Source organism: Globicephala melas, chromosome 13 (assembly GCF_963455315.2).
Source record: "Globicephala melas chromosome 13, mGloMel1.2, whole genome shotgun sequence".
NCBI classification, from domain to species: domain Eukaryota; kingdom Metazoa; phylum Chordata; class Mammalia; order Artiodactyla; family Delphinidae; genus Globicephala; species Globicephala melas.
The window spans coordinates 84,905,571-84,921,557 of NC_083326.1; the positions used below are offsets into that span (position 1 = coordinate 84,905,571).

Genomic DNA, 15,987 nt, shown 5'->3' on the forward strand with positions numbered 1-15,987 from the left:
GAGTTTTCTTGGTGTCCTCTTGAATCTTATGCCCTAATTCTGGCCCTGATGTCAGGCTTCAGTAACAACAGGAGGGTTCCTCCTTCCTGATGGCCCATGTCCCATGAAAGCATCTTGGCACAATCAGGCCACGATATTGCTTCAGTTCACTTGTTTGTTCAGGCTAGTGTTTGTCTGGTCTCTAAAAATTGCTTGGAGGATCCACGTATAGAAATATGTCTAGATATCAGGCAGCACTAGCCCCTCTCATGCTGGATTCCACTCATTAGTCTCCTGACCTTGGAGAACTCAGTGTCTTCCTGTATTCCTTCCTTCCTTCCTTCCTTCCTTCATACATGCATTCCTTCATGTTGAGTGCCTAAAAACGTGCTTCAGTTTTTCCATCTGAAACGTGGTTGTAACGATATCAACTTTAATAATATATAATAAAACAATAATACAATCCCATCTAGACTCTGTATTCAGATCTTTGCATCGCCAGCCCCTTGGGGTCATTCAAGTGTCACCTCCAAAGGCAGACCTTCTCTGACCATGAACCCAAAGTTGTCCTTCTTCACCAGTGTCTATCACATCAGCCTGTTTTCATTCCTCTCTAGCAATTGCATTTTGAAATTCTGCTTTTGCGTGTTTATCGTTTGTCTCTCTCTGTTTTAGAATGTCAGCTCCATGGGGGTAGGGACCTTATTGGTTCTTTTAATACTGTTATATCCTCAGCACCTAGAAGACAGTCTGGTGCGTAATAGATGCTCGTGAAATTATTTGTTGAATGAAGGTCAGGGCATGGGTCAAATGCCGCTCCGATGTTTGTGAGAGTATTTTGTTTCTTTTCAAGTTTCATATATATGATGAAAGGTAAATGCTTGGAGGACTTTGGCCCAGCAGTCTCTGGGGAAAGTCATTTTAGTTTTCAGAATCTTGGCCATCTCATCTGTAAAATGGCAGGAATGATAGTACGTGCCTCATAGGACTGTTGTGAGTGTTAATTTGATAAGTAGCATACGAACAGCACTTGGCGCGGGACTAAGTGCGAAGTCACCGTGGTGTGACGAGTTCATGGCACCAGACTCCATCTTCAGTGAATTCCAGAAATACGCGGCCTTTATTTAATGTCCCATTGGAGACTTTTTTTTCATTATCAATTGATCCAGCCCTTTAAAGCCCACTGCAGTGTGAGGTCATTTCCATAATGGTGAGTTCTCTGAATTTACTCTTTGGTTGTTAAATTGGAACTTTCAGAAATTCATCATGAATCTCCAGGTGTGATTTAAGTGGAGGTGAGCTTTCGTGGATTCCTCCTAGGTCTAAGTCTTGTCCTCTCCTAGGGCGTCTCTCTCTTCTGTGTGATGTTCATTAAATAATTTTTTTTTTTTTTTTTTTTTGCTGCACGCGGGCCTCTCACTGTTGTGGCCCCTCCCGTTGCGGAGCACAGGCTCCAGACGCACAGGCTCAGCGGCCATGGCTCACGGGCCCAGCTGCTCTGCAGCACGTGGGATCTTCCCGGACCGGGGCACGAACCCGTGTCCCCTGCATCGGCAGGCGGACTCCCAACCACTGTGCCACCAGGGAAGCCCTAATTCAATAGTTTTTTACTAAGCACCTACTTGGTGCCAGGTTCTGTTCTTGGAGCTGAGTGGAGAATAAGATAGGAAAGGTCCTTGTCCTCATGGGCTTATTCTGTTGATGGAGAAGTAACATACATACGCACAAGTTAAGTGAACACACGTACATACATGTAAACTGTGTGCAGGGGTCGATGCTATGAAGACATAAGACGGTATAATGCAGTAGAAGAGGGCTATGCTTGGTTGTGAGGGGGTGGATGATTGTTTTAGATGAGGTGGCAGAGAAGACCTCCATGAAAGGGTGGCACTGAAGGAAATGGGAGGTCCAGGCACGTGGGTGTCTAGAAAGAGCAACTAAGGCAGAGGGAGGAGAAATTGGAGAGGCCCTGAGGCAGGGGTGTGGTGTGCTTGGTGTGTTTGGCAAAAAGAAGTTGGCCAGTGCCACTGGAGCATTGGCCAACTTCTTTTTGCCAAACAGAGGGGAAGTCATGCCAGAGAGATGCTGGAGCCTTTGTCTTCTGGGTGTCGTAGGCCTTGGTGAGGACCGTGGATTGTACTGAGTGAGGTGCGAAGTTATGGGAAAGAGTGGCTTATGTTTTCAAAGGATATCTTGGCTGCCCCTGGGGAGTCGTTTCTGGAGGAGGGACAGAAGCAGGGAGACCAGCGAAGCAGCTGTTGTGATGGTGCGGGTGAGAGATGATTCTGGCTTGGGTTAGGCTGCCATAGAGCAGGGAGTGAGCCCTCAGAATCTGGGCTTATTCCGACAGTGGAACTGGTTGGATTTGCTGACGTTTTGGAGCCCTGGTGTGTGAACGAAGGACGAGAATCAGGGATCACAGCAGAATTTCACCCGAGTGACTGGAAGATGGACTTGCCATTTATGGACCTGGAGAGACGTGCTGGGAGGGGCCGGCCGGGGAACAGGGTGGCGTCATGTGACTGCTGTTGGCCACAGCAAGTTTGAGATGCCTGTTCCACATCCACGTAGGCAGTCTGGAGATCAGAGGAGAGGTCTGGCCTGGAGACATAACCTTGGGAGCCCCCAGTGCAGAGTGGGTATTAAACACGTCATTTCATGGTTTCCTAGATTTTATCATCATCCCCTCAATTCACCTTTTCCCACAGGAGCTGGACCACATATTGGCTCCTATGCCATGATTCCCACACCTCGTCAGGGTGAGGTCAGGTCCCACCCAAGTCAGTAGACTGTCTCACTGCAGCCAGGGTGAAGCCGCTTAACGGGATGAGTGCCCAGCGGCGTATGGTGTGCTGCGAGAGAGCGGCCCACAGTGTAGCGGAAGTCACCCTGTTCTTTGTCGTGTCATTAGTGGGGAAGGGGAAACAGGATACAGTCTTTTATGGGTAGATCTCACCAGGGCAACGGGTGAGATCCCTTCCTGTTTCGAGCATCACGGCTCTGCTCTCCAGAGCAACTTAACATGATTCACATGGTGCAGACGCCTCCGTACCCAGCCTATAGCGTTTTGGAGTTCTGAGTAGCTCACGGGCTAGTGGCCAGAAGTAGAAAAAGAGGCTCTTTGTAATTGGGGAGAAAGGAAGAAAGTGCTGGACTGTGAAAGTCTGAGAGCAGAGGCTCTACCACCTGGCGCTGCAGACCATCTCCATCCTGGGTCTGTGCAGAGGCTGTACCTTTCACAGGGGCCTGGGACCGTTTGCCAGCAAAGACCCACTTGTTTGTGTATTTCTGTGACAATGAGTCATTAGTCTGGACCTGGCACTGGACAGTGAGGGGTAGGAGACATGTGCCTGCCCTTTAGGGTCTGATGGGAGACACACACAGAAACCAATGAAGTTTACGTGCTAAAATGAGGGCACAGGGATGGTCTAAGGAGGGACTGACAAACTTTCCTGGTGGATCCAGGAAGACATTTCCAAGGCTGTCCCTGTATCTGCCCGTAGTGACGACATGGGGATGGACTTATGATCCAGCTCTGCCTGGTACCAGGACCAAGACGTTTCTTTTACTGCCAGGGAAGAGAACAGTCCTCTCTCTTTCTCTCTCTCCGTCACAACACTGCTGTGTGGGTATATGTTTTCATTTCTCTCAGTTGTCTAGGAGTGGAATGACTGGGTCCTATGGTAATTCTCTGGTAACTTTTGGAGAAACTGCTAAATCGTGCTCCCATGCAGCTGTACCATTTTACATTTTCCAGCAACAATGTGTGACAGTTGCAATTTCTTCCCTTTCTCCCCAGCACTTGTTAGTTTCTGTTTTTTCTTTTTTCTTTTTTTTTTTTCTGGATGAAAGCCATCCTAGTGGGTGTGAATATCTGTTGGTTTTGGCCTAGACTATTTTAGCTCTGTTTTCTGTCCCTTGCCTGGAAGAGTTTTATTTGGTGCATTTTGGAAGGATGATTTTGACATGTGGTGTCGGTAGGGATAATAAGTTCCGACCGAAGGAACTGCATAGGCTAAAGCGTGGAGGTGGGAAAGCCTAAAGGATGTTCAAGGAATTGCAGACGATCTGGGGTATTGGGAATATGGTGTGTGAAAGGCCAGGAGGTCAAGGTGAGGGGTTGTGATTTGGGGAATCTTGGCTGTCAGACTGAGAAAGAGCTAGTGGGGTGTATGAGTGGACAGATTTAGTTCATTGTGCAGTTAGTTTCCAACACCTTTGCTAAATGAACATTTTTTTGTAGTTACTATGTGTGTACCAAGAAAGCTGATAACTTGGGATTTGGTTGTGTTTTTTTGCGGGCGGAGTTTTGTATTTTTTGGAATGATTTGTTAATGCTTCTAACTTGACCAAAGATTGCAGCTTATACCTCAACAGAACAGGGATATTTTAAACCACACAACTGCAGACAAACTGGAGCGATACTGTTGTGAAAGTTTCTCTTTCTTCATTGGGTGGCTAATGAAATGAACAAAGAAATGCAAACTAGAGCTACGATAAACGTCGTGGGAAGATTCACTTGTCTCTTAGGGGCTTAAGTTTCTACCACCTTTACTGGGGAGCAGTGTGCATCCCGGATGTTGTTTTGTTCTTTTTTTTTTTTTTTTTTTTTTGCGGTACGCGGGCCTCTCCCTGCTGTGGCCTCTCCCGCTGCGGAGCACAGGCTCCAGACACGCAGGCTCAGCGGCCATGGCTCACGGGCCCAGCCGCTCCGTGGCATGTGGGGTCTTCCCGGACCGGGGCACGAACCCGTGTCCCCTGCATCGGCAGGCGGACTCTCAACCACTGCGCCACCAGGGAAACCCTCTTTTTTTTTTTTTTTTTTTTTAGTCATTAAATGATTTCTCTTTGGTTATACAACAGTACAGAAGAACTAGACCTATAGTCCAGTCTTTCTAAACAACACAGCTTGCATAATACCTGGGGCACGGTAGGTAAACTGTAGATATTATTGGTCCGTCTCTACCAGTCCACACCTGTGCACACATGCCTTTTCGCCTAAAATGATAACACTTTTTTAGGAGTTTGGGATTAACATATATACACTACTATATACATAAATAGATAATCAACAAGGACCTACTGTATAACACAGGGCACTCCACTCAATATTCTGTAATAACCTAAATGGGAAAAGAATTTGAAAAAGCATATATATATATGACTGAATCACTTTGCTGTACACCTGAAACCAACACAACATTGCAAATCAACTATACTCCAGTATAAAATAAAAATTAAAAAAAGTAAAATGATGCACTTTTTTTTAACATCTTTATTGGAGTATAATTGCTTTACAATGGTGTGTTAGTTTCTGCTTTATAACAAAGTGAATCAGTTATACATATACATATGTTCCCATATCTCTTCCCTCTTGCGTCTCCCTCACTCCCACCCTCCCTATCCCACCCCTCCAGGCGGTCACAAAGCACGGAGCTGATCTCCCTGTGCTACGCGGCTGCTTCCCACTAGCTATCTATTTTACGTTTGGTAGTGTATATATGTCCATGCCTCTCTCTCGCCCTGTCACAGCTCACCCTTCCCCCTCCCTGTATCCTCAAGTCCATTCTCTAGTAGGTCTGTGTCTTTATTCCTGTCTTACCCCTAGGTTCTTCATGACATTTTTTTTTCTTAGATTCCATATATATGTGTTAGCATACGGTATTTGTCTCTCTCTTTCTGACTTACTTCACTCTGTATGACAGACTCTAGGTCTATCCACCTCATTACAAATAGCTCAATTTCGTTTCTTTTTATGGCTGAGTAATATTCCATTGTATATATGTGCCACATCTTCTTTATCCATTCATCCGATGTAAAATGATGTACTTTTGTGTTCTACTTTTTCATTTACCATTCTATCAGAAGAACTTCCAGTGTTGCCATGGTGTTCGTAAACACCCCTTCAGTGCTACAAATGCCTGTCCAGGGAGTTACCATCATGTCACTGCTTGTCCTCTGTTGGACGTTCACAGCTGAGGGGAACCTTGACAGATTTTATCATGTCCAGTATCTAGTTTTCATTGGTCTGGCAGGGGCACCCCTACTGTGTCATGGGAACTGTCCTCCCCACTCTCAGTCCGTGTTGTTCAGGGTGAGGTCACGCCCATCGCTGTTCCTGGTGTGGCCACGTGTCCTGGGCTTGGACACTCCGATGACTTCACCCCTCTAGACGCTGTGATTAAGGCTTAGGCATGTCACCCAAGTCTTGCCAGTGAGACTCAACCATGAGCTTTTGTGTGAACAGTTTGGAAAAAGATTTTCTTTCCAGGGAGCTTGTCAGCAGAAGGATGAGGGGGTCTGGACTCCCAAACACCACCTCCTGAACCTGGGGTCACAACACAAAGAAGTAGAGAGAGACTCTCTCCTGATGATGTTGTTTGAGCCCAAGATCTAGTCCGTCCACATTGCAATATTCTGTCATAGGAGCCAATACATTTTCTTTAGTTCTTTTTTTGTGTGGTAAAAAGAAAACCTCGTACCCTAAAATTGACCATCTTAGCCATTTTTTTAATGTATTTATTTATTTTTTTATTTTTGGCTGCGTTGGGCCTCCGTTGCTGCACGCAGGCTTTCTCTAGTTGCGGTGCGCGGGCTTCTCATTGTGGTGGCTTTTCTTGTTGCAGAGCACGGGCTTTAGGTGCATGGACTTAAGTAGTTGTGGCATCGGGCTTAGTTGTGGCATCGGGCTTAGCAACTAAGCCCGATGCCACAACTACTAAGTCCATGCACCTAAAGCCCGTGCTTTTCGCGTACCGCAAAAAAAAAAAAAAAAAATCCTGTTTTCAGTTCTTTTGGCAATATATCCAGAAGTGGAATTGCTGGGTGATATGGTAATTCTATTCCTAATTTTTTGAGGAACCGCCATACTGTTTTCCATAGCACTTGCACCATTTTACATTGAACCAACAGTGCACAAGGGTTCCCATTTCTCCACATGCTTGTCAACATTTGCTATTTCCTGAGTGTGTTTTTTAAAAAATCCTATCAGATGTGAGGTGGTACCTCATTGTGGTTTTTTTTTTTTTTTTTTTTTGTGGTGCGCGGGCCTCTCACTGTTGTGGCCTCTCCCGTTGCGGAGCACAGGCTCCAGACGCGCAGGCTCAGCGGCCATGGCTCACAGGCCCAGCCGCTCCGCGGCATGTGAGATCTTCCTGGACCGGGGCACGAACCCGTGTCCCCTGCATCGGCAGGCGGACTCTCAACCACTGCGCCACCAGGGAAGCCCCAACATCACGTGTTTTGGTGTCTGTCTTATTAGCTGAGGTCTGGGTGAAATTTTTTATCTTGGACTAGGCAGGGACTATTGCTTTGGGAAGAACAGAAAACCAGACGTGAGTAAAAAAAGGTAGTTTATTGGGAGGATGCTAGGTTAGTGCATGAAATCGGAGGTCCACCAAATGACTGAGCTACAGGAAGATCAAAGCCAAAGGTATTTCTAAAGACCTCAGAGGAAGGGATTCCAAGAGACTCACTTCAGGGTTCTGTGCTCAATATTGTCTTATCTCTCAATCTTATTCTTTATTTTAATTCATTCATTCATTCATTTTGGCTGTGCCGCGTGGCTTGCGGGATCTTAGTTCCCCAACCAGGGATTGGACCCGCACCCCCTGCGGTGGAAGCGCGGAGTCCTAACCCCTGGACCGCCAGGGAAGTCCCTCAATCTTATTCTTTAAACTCAGTTTATCCAAAGAAAATCTGATTGGCTCTTTGCTATCCCATGGACTGGCTTCTCATGGGTCAGACATTGCTCTGGTCCAATCAGTTGGGCTAGATGTAGGCTGGTGGGGGAGAAAGGATCACCTAACACAGACGTAGCTGCTGGAGTCCAAACCTCGGAAGAGTCAGGGATGGGCTATGAGCTGAGCAGACACCCCAAAAGGTGTCCTCTCACACCCTACCCCTCTTGTTGGGTAACATCTATGTAACCTAATCTTCTCTACCTTTGTGTGCACATACTACATGGTGAGAACATTGTTAAGTTTGGGCCACCCCACGTCCATATCTGCTTCTTTTCATGCAACGTCTTGACTTCCTTCTGGGGTCTTCCTTTCTCTTATCACGAGCATCGTGGATGGGCTGCAAATTAAGGTGTCCTACATGCACTGACCATGCTATGGGGACATCACCTGGTCAGTCAATCAGGTGCTGTCTCCTGGGACGTTGAGTCTGGACTAAGTTGGCGCAAGGTTGGACAAGACAGTATGAGCTGTTACCAGCTGCCCTGGTTTCCGTTGTTTCTGAGACCTATTTTTTTAAGCTTTTCTTTTCAACCAGTGAGCTATAGCCACCTGGTGTCCTCCAACAAATTCGACAAATTCTGCTTAAGTTATTCAGTGTCTGTTGCTTACACCCCCAGAGCCCTAACTGATTCACTGTTGAAAGTCAGGAGAGTGGCTCTGAAAACTTGGGGGTGTGGGTCCTTTGTCAGAAAGGAGAGTGTCAGTTAAGGTCACTGGGCTGTTTTTACTAAGACCGGAAGATAGTCTCTAGAAATTATTTGTAAAAGAAGGGAAAAAAAGGCTCTAAAAATTCTCACTTAACTCAGTCTGGTCAGCTCTTGAACACCCTGATTCACTAAGGTTCTATAAAATCGCCTTCTCTCTTAACTGACCATATTTCTGATCGGTGCAAAGTGCGAAGGTAAAATGAGTTGCCTTTGGCCTCTTTTCCCTCCTGACACGGGTCTTCTTGTCCGATACTCCCATTTTCCCACCGTGATCCCTTGCCAGTGGTGTTCATCGCTGCAGTTTCTGTGCTGCTCGTACGTCACTACCACGCTTAGAAGGAGCAGCACACTGTAACATACTTAGCTGGGACAAGGTCTCCTCATTCCCCTGTGACCTTCGTGAGTGCTAGAACAAGGTCTGATTTCCCTTCTTACCTGTTAGGCCATACCCAGTACTTGGCACTTAGGGGAACTCAATAAATCTTGATCACATTGAATTGTGTTACTATTCTTTTTACCAAAACCTGTGCCTGAGTTTCCATTTTAGAATGCATTGAAGGTCTTGTGGTTTCATCCGTTGAGTGAATTAAGAGCTCTGGGTCTTTCCTCTGGGGGAGGTTTGGAATCTGAATTTTAATGTTAAACGTGGTGAGATTAGGCAAGTTGGGCTGGAAGTAAAGACCCCACACAGCTGCCTTATGGCTTCTTGACTTTTGCCACTCGCTGCCGGTGGAACCACTCTTAAGCTACTGTTTCTCTCCATCTTCGATTCTGAGCACCAACTGCAGTCCAGACGTAGCTGTCATTTTTTTTTTTTTTCTACTAGCTTTCAACTGTAGGACCTACTTGTCGTCCAGTTTAAGTATTGGCAAGAATACCAGAATTACCTGGGACTAGGAAAATAATGTGTGTGTGTGTGTGTGTGTGTGTGTGTTAGCACAATTATGGGCAGAGTAGTGGTGGTACAGGGAGTCATAAAATTGCCCCTGGAAGGAATATCATTTATGGCTAGCTTATGCTGTATTCTTCTCAGCCCTGAGACGTGTCCAGTTAAAAAAAATCTATATTTGAGCAAGAAAGAGCTGCTGAAGAGAAAATTAGAATGATTCCTCAGTGGAAAGGGCATGGACATAAAATCAGGTGTGATCCTTGCTTTATTGTGTATATCACTCCACTGTATTATATGGTTAGTGATAGAATATTAGCACATGATGTTGTGTGTTACTATATTGTGTTACACTGCATTGATTATGAGAGAGAGTAACTGTGATGTTAGACGGCTTGGCCCTACTGTGTGCTGGCTGTGTGACCTTGGGTGAGTTGGGATGCTTTGACCAAGAAACACTTTTTTTTTTTTTTTTTTTGCGGTACGTGGGCCTCTCACCGTTGTGGCCTCTCCCGTTGTGGAGCACAGGCACTGGACACGCAGGCTCAGCAGCCATGGCTCACGGGCCCAGCCACTCCGCGGCATGTGGGATCTTCCCGGACCTGGGCACGAACCCGTGTCCCCTGCATCGGCAGGCGGGCTCTCAACCACCGCGCCACCAGAGAAGCCCCAAGAAACACATTTTTGAGGTGCTATTAGAACAGGGTGGCTGTACTTACAGCAGTCTGGTGCAGATGTGAAAAATTCTGGGCCTGAAGGATCATGGGTTCTCAGTGTATTACGTCTGAAGGCCTTGAGAATTGATATCAGAGGCCTGATGGGCTGTGACAGTTACTCTTGAACTTCTGCAGCCCCAGAACCTTATTTTGCTGTGGAGTAATATTGTCTTCTAAATACGAAACTCTCAGGTGCTCTAAGAACCCTCTGAGGGTGTGGCCACGGCTAAATTTCTATTTTCTGGTGTCAGGAGACAAATGTGCCTAATTGTTGACCGTCCCCAATTTTTTTTTTGGACTGACTTAATATCTTCAGTGGAATTAATTATGACCTCCCTTTGGGGTGGGGTCAGTTTTGATGTGTCTTGCTTGTGTTATTCTCCCTGCTGAAGTTAAGGGGATTGATACAGTATGCAGTAGCTCACTTGAAAGTGCTAAGATCAGAAGGTAAAGAATGCCATATGCCACCCCACTTAGACTTCCTGCTATACAATGCCATTTTATAGTGTAGCTTCTAGGGACGAAAGGCATGTGGCTTAAGAAAGATCATCATTCCCTGGGCCCAGCAAAGGGACCAAGTTTCCAGAGCCCTGAAGACAAGGGGTGACACCCCAAAATATGGACTCATTCTCCACTCTACCTTCATTGGCCGAGCAGCTGAACAAAGGCCGCATCTCCCGATACCTGGCAAACAAATGCAGTATTGCCTCACGAACTGATTGCTTCTCTGAGGTACCTACCCGTGTATCTGGGGAGAAGCTTCGAGAACAAGTTGAGGAGCGGCTGTCCTTCTGTGAGACTGGAGATAGTCCACGAAAGAATCTGGATGTCATGAAGGAGGCAGTGGTTCAGGCAGAGGAAGCAGCGGCCGAGATTACTAGGAAGCTGGAGAAACAGGAGAAGAAACGCTTGAAGAAGGAGAAGAAAAGGCGGGCTGCGATTGCCCTGGCGTCCTCAGAAAACAGCAGTGAGACCCCAGAAGAATGTGAAGGGACAAGTGAAAGACCCAAAAAGAAGCAAAAGCCAAAGCCCCAGGAAGCTCCTCAGGAGAACGGAATGGAAGACCCATCTGTCTCCTTCTCCAAGCCCCCCCAGAAGAAATCTTTTTCCAAGGAGGAGCTGGTTTGTAGTGATCCTGAGGAGACAGCTGGCAGTGGAAGTGTCACCAAGAGGAAGAAACCTTTCCCCAAAGAGGAACCAGTTAGCGACCCTGAGGAGTCAGGACGCAAGAGGGTCCCCAAGAAAAAGAGGAAATTCTCTTGCAAGGGGGAGCCTCTCAGCAGTGGACCTGAAGAGGCTGCTGCCGCGAGAACAGCAGCTCCAAGAAAAAGAAAAAGCTCCGAAAGCTTCTCCCAGGAGGATGAGATGGACACTTCCCTAGTGGGGCGTAACTTGCAGGGACATTTCCCAGCCCATCCCCTATAGCCCAAAAGAAGTCAAACCAAAACCAAACAAAACAAAAACAGAAAGATCATCAGCATTGTTTTAAAATACAAGTAGCAGGGCTTCCCTGGCGGCGCAGTGGTGGAGAATCTGCCTGCCGATGCAGGGGACACGGGTTCGAGCCCTGGTCCGGGAGGATCCCACGTGCCGTGGAGCGGCTGGGCCCGTGAGCCATGGCCGCTGAGCCTGCGCGTCCGGAGCCTGTGCTCCGCAACGGGAGAGGCCACAACAGTGAGAGGCCCGCGCACCGCGATGAAGAGTGGCCCCCACTTGCCGCAACTAGAGAAAGCCCTCGCACAGAAATGAAGACCCAACACAGCCAATAAATAAATAAATAACAAAAAACAAACTGAGTTGCCCACATTTAAAAAAAAAAAATACAAGTAGCAGGGTACTGCCTTTGATTCAGCTATTTGAAGTCCTTGTTTTCTCAAGCTAAGTCCCTTATATGTGGAATCTTCAAAAAAAATGATACAAATGAACTTATTTGCAAAATGGAAACAGACTCACAGACTTCAAAAACAAATGTATGGTTACCAAAGGGGAAGTGTGGAGGGGAGGGATCAATTAGGCGTTTGGGATTAGCAGATACACACTACTATATATAAAATGGGTAAGCAACAAGGACCTACTGTATAGCACAGGGAACTCTACTCAGTATTCTGTAATAACCTATATGGGAAAAGAATCTGAAAAAGAATGGATATATGTATAACTTTATCACTTTGCTATACACCTGAAACTAACACAACATTGTAAATCAACTATACTCTAATATAAAATAAAAAGTAAATTGAAAAAAAGTTAAGGGGATGACATGGGAATTGAACAAGATGAAATTTCCCAAAGACACTGTGCATCCCTGAGTAGCCTTGTCTGTTTCTCCTTACTGGATCGTTGTTGTTTTGAGATTGTGTTGAAACCACAGGAGGTCTGAATTGCGTTACCCGGGCGCTAACTCCCCAGTCTGCTTGGGAAGAGAATGCCTCAGTCTGTGTTCTAACTTTTCCTTTGTCATACTATTTAGCATATCTTTCAGGACCCAGTTATTCAACAGCCTTGGTGGAAGTAGGTTTATTACAACAGGTACCTCCCTCTTCCCAGGAAAATCAATAAGGTTCTTTCTTCCTTAGCTCCAGAAATGAAGGCTGTCTTTGAAAATGGAAGGTGAAGGCTAGACTTGCAGGCCAGTGGGCCTAGCACAGGGTGACTGGTCTCTCAGGAATTCACTGGGATATTCCAGTTGTTAGATTCTTTGAACGCAGCCCATCATAGCTCTTTGTATTTGTTAAGACGATTGATATTAGCTGCTGTAACAAATAACACTGTATCTCAGGGGCGTAACACAGTCCAGCGAGGCCTGGATGGAGTTTCTGAGCTACATCCAAGTTCAGGCCGTGGTCTGGGACTGCTTCTGTCCCGTGCGGTACCGTCTGGAGACTGTGCTTGTTGCCATGCCATCCTTAGAAGTTTCCATGGAAACCCTGGAACATCTCACTGGGTGTTTTCAAAGGCCAGGTTTGGAAGTGGCTTATGTTACCTCTCTCCACATTTCATTGGTCAGTAGGCAGAGACAGGGCTTCAAGGGAGGCTGGCAAGTGTAGCCGTTCTGTGTGCCCAGGAAGAAAAAACAGCGAGGTAAACGCGTGATATAGCCTTGATGCACTTGTCAAGTATATTTTGCCGTTTTCCACCCTTACGTTGTCTTCTTCTCATGGAATTACTTGCTTTCTTTTTTTTCCTTCCTTCCTTCCTTCCTTCCTTCCCTTTCTCCCTTCCTTCCTTCCCTCCTTTTTGAAAGTCACACTCATGTTCCGCTCTGGACGTCTGTTGAACTTGACCTTATCTCTTTCGTATTCGTCATTTGACTGTATGCTGTTGTGTCTTTTACTCTTTGAAAGTTTCTGTGTCTCAGTCTTGTCTCTCCCACCATCACCTGCTCCAAATGTTCCCAAAGTGGTCGGCTCGGCTCCGAAGAAGTTTTCCATTTGTCTGGAAGGGGTTGCTGCTTAGTACCTACAGAGCGAGAGCAGTGCCTATTTTAGCTCTTAATTTATGCAGAAACCCTTAGCAAAGTAGAAATAGAAAGGAACTTTCTTAACTTGATAGACAGTATCTTTCAGAACCCTACAATAAACATTATGTTTAATAGGAAATCAAAGTTAGGACAAAAGAGGAGGAAGTGTGTTGGTATCACGGCTGACATTGTACTGATTGTCTAGCCAAGACAATAACACATGGGAAAGAAACAAATTATAAAGATTATGTATCAGTTTTTGCTGCAAAACAAATCACCCTAAAATGAAGTTGTCTAAGATAACAACCATTTACTTAGTGTGTAATTATGCGAGGCTGCAATGCTGGTGGGGCTCAGCTGGGCAATTCTTTTTATGGACTTCTCTCTTGTACTGGTGGCCAGCTGCTGGATAGTTGATTGTTGTTGTAGCCACTAAGTTGGGATGCTTCATTTCACAGAGAAACCTAACTGATACAATTAGAAGAAAGGGGGCAACACGCTCATTATCTGTGGGTGATATTCTAGTCTACTAAGAAGATCTTAGTATTAGGAACAGTACTGCATTGAAGAAACTGGTTTTATCACATTTAAGCATATGTATACCAATCAGCATTTTGGGGGGCCAGATGTTGATCCTGAGAGACTTTTTTCTTCAAGCGATGCACTTGCAATCATCATTTGCATATGCAACGATCCCTTTAATTATCTCTGAGTTTGTCTTTAAAAGCTTTCTTGTTATCCAATCTCAGATATCACCCACAGATGAATTCAGAGAAGTCGAAGATGGTTAGCACTTGACAGAACATGAGAAATCAGGTATTCACTACCTTCATTTATGGTTGAGAAAATTGAGGCTAAGAGAGGTTAAGAGACTGGTCCGTGGTTACACAGCTAGCATAGAGCAGAAGTATGTGTTATCAGTAGAAATATTAGTATCATATTAGAAGCTAGGCTTTTTGATGCTGGGGTCAATGCTCTTCTGATATCACAGTCACAATTCTCTGACTTATGTCCACTTAAAAGAAGAGGCAGCCAACGGGAATGCTCCTAGATGGAAGAGGGCAAGAGTAGAACCCTCAACTGGTTCTGGCGTCTTTTGAAGGCAGAATCTACCTAAAAACTTTTATGAAATTTGAGCATTGGTTGTGTACTAGTACAACTCAGTATGTCTTGGAGACATCAATGACCTTATATCACGTGGTTATTTGTAGGACCCTGTTTAAAGCTTAGCACTTAGAGTGGACAACCTTGTCTTGTTCCGCATCTTAGAGGAAATGGTTTCAGTTTTTCACCATTGAAAATGATGTTGGCTGTGGGTTTGTCAAATATGGCCTTTATTATTGTTGAGGTAAGTTACCTCTATGCCACATGGAATCTAAAAAAGATAATGGTTCTGGGGGCTTCCCTGGTGGTGCAGTGGTTGGGGGTCCGCCTGCCGATGCAGGGGACACGGGTTCGTGCCCCGGTCCGGGAGGATCCCACATGCCACGGAGCGGCTGGGCCCGTGAGCCATGGCCGCTGAGCCTGCGCGTCCAGGGCCTGTGCTCCGCAGGAGAGGCCGCAGCGGTGAGAGGCCCGCGTACCACAAAAATAAATAAATAAATAAATAATGGTTCTGAAGAACCTAGGGGCAGGACAGGAATAAAGACGCAGACGAAGAAAATGGACTTGAGGACACGGGGAGGGGGAAGTGTAAGCTGGGACTAAGTGAGAGAGTGGCATGGACGTATATACACTACCAAATGTAAAATCGATAGCTAGTGGGAAGCAGCCGCATAGCACAGGGAGATCAGCTCGGTGCTTTGTGACCACCTAGAGGGGTGGGATAGGGAGGGTGGGAGGGAGATGCAAGAGGGAGGAGATATGGGGATATATGTAAATGTATAGCTGATTCACTATGTTATAAAGCAGAAACGAACACACCATTGTAAAGCAACTATACTCCAATAAAGATGTTAAAAATAAATAAAGTATCTACAAAAAAAACTTAGCAGTTATACATTTAAATAAATAGTTATCTATTTTTGAACTATGTATATCCACTTATAACATTTTAGTGATGTTGAAGGGGGAGGGTTACACCAGAGATTAATGTGCAAAAGATGCTATATTGTTCTCCTTTACTCTTAATAGCAATTAAAATATTAATATGATGAGCTGAATTCTTGCTAGAAGCCAGGCACTGTGTTGAACACTTTGCATATATTATCTAAGTAAATTCTCACAATAACTAGGCAATGTAGGTATTATTATCCACATTTACAGACGAGGAGACTGAGGTGTGATGGGGTTAAACCCAAGGTAAAAAAATGACAAAAGGGGGATTCAAACCCAAGTCTGTCTAGCCTCCAAGTTCAACTCTTGTTGATGTTTGCTCAGTAGGCCTGGGATAGTTTGAAAATAGGTATATACATTCTTATGACACTCCCTCCTTTAAGAGGTGGAGCTTAATTCCCCTCCCCTTGAGCGTGGGCAGGACTTAGTGACTCACTTCTAA

General features: G+C 45.6%; 1 protein-coding gene and 1 pseudogene across 2 annotated transcripts in view; both read left to right on the forward strand.

Moving 5' to 3' along the window:
- The window catches only part of TMEM132B (transmembrane protein 132B), a 403,314-nt gene that overhangs the window by 275,699 nt on the left and 111,628 nt on the right, over nucleotides 1-15,987 (forward strand). The gene's annotated exons all lie outside the window — the stretch shown is intronic.
- On the forward strand, nucleotides 10,862-11,455 carry LOC138842949 (nucleolar protein 56 pseudogene; annotated as a pseudogene).